Here is a 6,771-nt window from a genome sequence, read left to right as displayed (position 1 = left end):
TAATTCTGTTGAGATTTAATGCTGATTTAAACCAGTTATAATTTAATTCCCCAGTGAATGGCAGACTTGGCATTTGAATCTAAGTTCAGCAAATTCCAACTGTGCCCTATTGCCTGTATCATGCTGCCTCCCAGTGTCACCTTTATTCTCCCATGAACAGTGACCATAAATATAAAAAGAAAAAAAAACAAGGATGTATGTTCTGAGAAAGGAGACAGCAGATCAGTATTTTAAATTGACCTCTAGTAAGACACACACACACACTGTCTCCACACTAGTGACGTCCTCTCCATTGTGAGAGCGATGCCCCATATCACCAGGCAGGGTGCAGTGCTCTGTCAGGCTGGGGATTTCTTCTGTAGACTACATTCAGCACAGACTCTCCCTTCTGTCAACACAATCTCCGCTCTTTAAAGATGCAGCTTTCCGCAAAACAAAGTTGGGGTCCCTTCCTTGTCTCCCACCCACCCTCACTTACAGAGAGCCCCAGTGTCCCAGGAAGACCAGTGCCTCACATAGGCCTGCACCTGGGCTCCTGGCCCTGACACTTGATTGTGACACAACCTTGGACAGTATTCTGAGCCTTGGTTTGATAAGATGGGCTAATAAGGGCTGAAGGGGAGTTTAACTGAAATAGGGCTATTAGGAGGACTGAATACTTACAAAGCATTTAAAATAGCACATGGCATCTAAAATATGTTCTGTATGTTTGTTAAATAAACACATAAAGCATCTAGAAAAGTACTTACATATTGTATAGCTATGTTAAAAGATATTTTTGAAAGGTAAAAAGCATGCTTCATACAAATATAAAATGATACCACCATCAAAGCTTTTATTGAAGCCTTAATGAAGGGGCAGCTATGATGTTTTAACCAGTTCAAAGGATTCAGAAAACCACATATATATAGTGCTATAAGAATTCAACTGAGTACATTTTGAAGCTTTTATTGGCTTGTTCATAAGTTCACAAATCAGGTAGCATCCCACCCAGCAGTCAGGAAGGGCTCCAGGGAGTGGCACCAGGTGAAGGAGTTCTAGGACGTCACTTTAAAATACTAGGAGTACTAGGAGTGGCACCAGGAAGGTGTACTAGCTAAGCAGTGATTTGGTTATTGCAAGGTTACTTTCCTTTAGTGGAAGGCAGTTGTTTATCAGGAAGATTACTTAACTAGGGCTGATCAGGTGATTCCTGATTGACTGGATTAAGATTCCATTTCTGGAAGAGCCAAAACTGTAATTAAGTTAAGTCTTGATTTGGTGATATGGGGCTTAATGTAAGTGACTACATATATTGGGCCTGTTGTCTTGTTTTTAACAATAGGGAACAAGAAATGCCAAAAGTAGTTTACAAATAGTTGCAAACGGATTTGCTCACAATGCCCTGCTGCTCTCTTCAGACTCCTTCTGCCCTCATTTGTTCTTGATATCATTAAAGGAGAGGATGATGTAAGAAGCACACCCTAGATATCCAGGCCGGCACTGAAACTTTCTTGTGTTTTTGATTTAGTGGTTTTGGTCTTCAGTGCTCGGCAGGGATTCTGACCTGCAAGCCAGCTCCCCTGAACTCACATCGCCATCTGCTAAAGTTTAAACCTCCCCAAATGACAAGGCTCAAGGAAGAGGTCTGGGCTGTGCCTGTGGGCAGACAGAGACTCTCAAAGAAAGAGAAATAGCAGAAGGAGGAAGTCAGCAGGGCAGTGGGGCCCCTGGCAGATGGCCACAAACTTTGGATGTTTATGGCTCCCATTTTGAGAAACTCAGGTACATCTGCACTAGGGAACTAGTTTTAAAAAGGACAACTCCAGAGAGACCTTTGGCTCCCACTGAACTGCCTTCTTCTGACTTTCCAGACCAATTCTGAGATTCCCTACCGACTTCTCCCAGCCAATCCCCAAGAGTACCCAAACCCTAGGAGATGGTGATACAGTGAAAAAAGAAGTGCCTCGAGTGCTTTGAAACCCCATGTGTTCACATGTAATCTGCTTTAAAGTGTCTTGAAAGTCTGTGTAGATAGTTTGTGCCTATAGGAAGGTATAAAACAATGGCGCCTTGGGGAATGAGATGTTCTTCGCCCCTTCTGTGAGGGAGACACTTTCAGGTGATCCCACTGTTGAAACACTGCCATTGCATTAACAAAAACCTCTATGATTGGAGTTTCTCTATCCATGTCCCCTGGATGGGTTGAAGGTGCAAAGCCTTTTCCCTGTGTGGAATACACATAGACTCTTCTGGCATATGTCCCACTCCTTATATTTTTGTAAGAAAAGAAAAGCAAGAGAAGCAGCATATTGGTAATTCCAGTAAAGTGTTTTCAAAATACTTGCATTAACTACATAAACTCAAAAGAAATCTTTAAGTGTTTCTGAGAATTTAGCTTATCAGTTAATCATTGTTTGTTACCAAAATTATACTCTGGGTAAGGTAACCTAGGGAAGCCAGGTTTGACAAAATAGAAACAACTCTGAATTATGTGAAAGAGCTGTTGTCATGAAACATAAACTCTAAATGTAACTATTTCTATGTAATTTTGGTAATACATGAACAAAAATGACACATTTAACTATAAAAGTATTCTTCCTCAGACCAATCACACCTCCCAAATTATTCCCTGGCCTCCCCCCTCTTTATTCTATGCCTCCCCATATAGTCGGCTCATCCTCTGGTTTCTGCTGGCCCTGGAGCAGACTGTCTCTGCCACCAACAGGCTGCGGGGCAGGGAAAGAGAGAGAATGCACCCCCACCCCCTTCCCAAGGATGCCCAGAAATAATCACGATGATTGTGATGTCAGTGACTGAAAGGAAAGGAGCGACACACAGCAGCAATTCACCGGAGAATTCCGCTTTATTAGGGAAAGGTGCTGGGTTATATAGGAAGGGGCATGGGGTGATTTGTGGTGTTACTTCTACGGGGCTGGTGGCTATTGGCTAGGTGCTGGGATTGGGAGGGGGGTGAGGGGTGATTGGGCTTCAGGTGGCGCCAGCAGGAACCGAGGACCCGGAAGAGAAGCAGGAATTTCACCATCTTATGGGTGTGGGCCCTTCATTCCCCCCTTTCTCCTCTATGGGGTTGTGGACGTTGCTTTCTCTCTGACTGCTTCCTGCTGAACGGGGGCGGAGAAGGGAGTGAGGGCTTGAGGACTGGGAGGAAAGGGTTGATAGGACTCCCCACAGTAAGGACGAGTAGATGTGGACTTCTTCAGGTTGGAAATCAATGAAGGTTCCCTGTAACCATAGGTCGAAGACTTGTTGATTCTAATGGTGCCAAGAGGATACAGGTACCAGAAGCCAGGCGTATGCGGCCATTGTTTCCAGGAACAGTTTCCAGCGGAGAGAGGGGTCCATCTCAGTGTGTGGTGAGGAGGTTACGTGAGGGTGAGGGATCTTCTGTGGCTAAAAGCTGGTAGTTCCTCAGTAAAAGCTGGTTGAAAGTTTGATTAGAGATTTTTCTGACTTGGGATTTGATAAACTTTACTATACAAGGTAAGAAGAGACAGGCGAGAAGAATGATTATTATAGGGCCTGCAATGGGCCAAAGCCAGGTGAGGAAGGGGTTTGTTAGTATTGAAGAGAATGGGTTGGAGGAGTAATAGTGTGGGTACCGGGAGTTACCCATGTAGTGAATGGCGCAAGACCAGTAGGGACATCCCCATAGGTGTCTGGCCATCGCCTGCAACAGGCTTGTTTTTGGTCATAGAGGAAGCAGAGGTAGGTAGAATAAAGGTAGCTGCTAGTGAACACTTTGATGGAGGGAGGAAAGTGGAGGTATAAAGGCTCAGAGCAGCCTTTCAGAGGGCAGTCTGATGTGGCAATGAGGGTAGTAAGTTTTGTTTGATGCTGTGTGTAAGTCTGTCTGACTTTGAATTGCCATACAAAGGAGGCTGGGGTGGCAGGGAAGACAATAGGAATGAGGGAAAAAAGCGAGAGAGAGCGAGGGAGCAGTAAAGGAGGAAAAAGTCATGATTCGGGTATGGATGGCAAAGGGGGTGAATGGGATTTTGGAGGAAAGAGGACAGTAAGGTCAGGAGTCTGGAGGGAGGGAGAGTCTGTAAACTTTTGTAGGTTAAGAGATCCTTTAGGTGATGTGGGGACAGAATGGTAAGGGGCGCCCCGAATGTCAGTTTATGAGCTTCCTTCTGCAAGAGCTGTCCAGCGGCTAATGCCTGTAGGCAGGAGGCCCATCCCTGAACTGTGGGGTCTAATTGCTTGGAAAGATAAGCTACTGGGGCAAAGGATGGGCCATAATGTTGGCCTAGGACTCCTAGAGCTTGACTGGACCTCTCATGAATGTATAATGAGAAGGGCTTCGACAAATCAGGAAGATGGAGAGCTGGGGCTTCCACAAGGGCTTGACGGAGCTTAATGAAGGAGTGTCGGGGTGAGGAGGATAATGGTTCTTCAGGGGGGCCCTTGCTGAGGTCGTATAGGGGTCTTGCCAACAGGGAGAAGTTAGGGATCCATGCTCTAAAATACTCAGCCAGGCCTAGAAAGGAAAGGATTTCTGTCTTGGTTTTGGGAACAGGCAGGTCAAAGAGGAGCCATTTTCTGTCTAAGGTAATGGACTTTCTTTGTTGAGATAGAAGAAATCGGAGGTAAGTGACAGAAGGGGAAGAGATTTGAGCTTTGACAGGGGATACTTGGTAACCTCTGGAAGCTAGAAGGTTAAGTAGGGAGGCAGTGTCAAGTTGAGACTGTTCCCACGAGGGACTGCAGAGTAGAAGATCGTCCACGTATTGTAATAAGGTAGACTCAGAGTGATCATGATGAAACTGTTTGAGGTCTTGAGCTAGGACCTGTCCAAAAATATGGGGACTATCTCGGAAGCCTTGTGGCAAAACTGTCCAAATGAGTTGTTCAGAATGTCTTGTGTATGGGTCTGTCCAGGTAAAGGCGAAAAAAATCTTCGGAGGAGGGGTCCAGAGGGATAGAAAAAAATGTGTCCTTGAGATCTAGAACTGAGAAGTGGGAGGCCGAGGCAGGGATCTGCGATAAAAGGGTGTATGGATTTGGGACTAAGGGATGGATAGGGACGATGGCCATGTTAATGAGGCGAAGGTCTTGGACAAGGCGGAAAGATACGTTGGTTTTTTTAACAGCTAATATGGGGGTATTAAACGGGGAGTGAGTGGGTCTGAGGTAATTTTTGTTTAAAAGATCTTGAATGATGGGTTGGAGGCCTATGAGGGCTGAAGTGGTTAGGGGGTATTGGGCCTGACAGATATACTGAGAGGGGTCACGTAATTTGATAGAGGCAGGAGGACATAGAGCCACGGAGGGGCTTGTAATGTCCCAAACTTTGGGATTTACAGGGTGTATGAGGGTGGAACTGGAGCTTTCATTGGGTTGAGGGGGGTCGTCGGCTATGAGGGCCATCAGAAAGGGAGTACTGGGGGCTGTGGGAGTGGATATAGTTATGGAAACATGGAGGAGAGAAAGGATGTCCCGTCCTAGTAAGGGGATGGGACACTGGGGCATAACCAGGAAGGAGTGGGAGAAAGGTATGCGATTGTCTTGGATTGTGCATAAAAGGGGGGGGTTTTAATGGGAAAATCTGTTTACCTCCTACCCCGACTATAGGAGTAATGGCAGGCGTGGCAGGGCCCCGGTATTCCCGCAAGACTGAGAAGGTGGCTCCTGTATCTAGGAGGAAGGAGATGGGGCGACCGTCTACTATTAAAGTAACCCTGGGCTCCTGTTTGGTGATGGAAATGGTTGGGCAAGAAGCCCTCGGGCCCCGTCAATCTTCTTCTGCCAGCCCCACTACGGAGGGCTTGGGATGGGGGTTGTTCGTCCAGCCTCCCCTTCGGGTGGCTGGGCAATCAGACCCCCAGTGGCCCTTTTTGTGGCATCTGGGGCATGGGGTGGTAGGAGTTCTGGGGGAGGGGCACGCCCTTGACCAATGTCCTTCTTGTCCGCACTTGAAACAAGCTCCTGGGGGGGGCTTGTTTGTAGAAGAGCGCCCAGGTTGTGGTTTTATCAGCTGGGCCAACATTTGGAAATTGGCCTGATCAGCCTTTTGTTTACGGCGTTCTTTCTCCTCCTTCCGGTTATGGAAGACTTTAAAGGCCACTGTTAGGATCTCAGTCTGTGGGGTAGCAGGGCCCTGTTCTAACTTTTTGAGTTTAGCTTTAATGTCGGGGTAGCTTTGAGCCAGGAAGTATGTCATAAGGACTTGTCTCCCATCAGGCGTTTCTGGGTCCAGGCTGGTATACTGTAATAGGGCTTGAGTGAGTCTGTCTAAGAACTCAGAGGGTGTCTCCTCCCTCCTTTGAATTATGTCTTGGAGCTTTTAAAAATTGACTACTTTATGAGCTGCCTTTTTCAGACCTGCTATTAAGCAGAAGGCAAAAATATCTCGAGAGTGGAGACCCATGGCGGTGTTATAATCCCAGTGTGGGTCTTGTTCGGGGACAGTGGTGGGGCCAGGGGGATAGGTGGGGTCAGTCCTGTGGGTTTCGGTGGCATGCGTTTGGGCGAAGTCCCAAACTTGTCTGTGCTCTTCAGGAAGGAGGGTATTGGCCAGGAGCATGTATATGTCATGATGTGTGAGGCTGTATGACTGGAGGGTCCATTGAAACTCCTTGATATATGTCGTGGGATCAGTGGAAAAGGAACCTAGGCGTTTCTCCAGTTGAGCTAAATCTCCTAAGGAGAAAGGGACATGAACGCGCATGATGCCTTCGGATCCTGCTACTTCTCGGAGGGGGGCAATAATTTTGGGAGGCCCTCGGGACCGAGTCTGAGGAGGACTGAAGGGTTCTGGCTCAGTCT

Source organism: Manis pentadactyla, chromosome 5, assembly GCF_030020395.1.
Source record: "Manis pentadactyla isolate mManPen7 chromosome 5, mManPen7.hap1, whole genome shotgun sequence".
Classification (NCBI taxonomy): domain Eukaryota; kingdom Metazoa; phylum Chordata; class Mammalia; order Pholidota; family Manidae; genus Manis; species Manis pentadactyla.
This window is presented reverse-complemented; position numbering follows the sequence as displayed.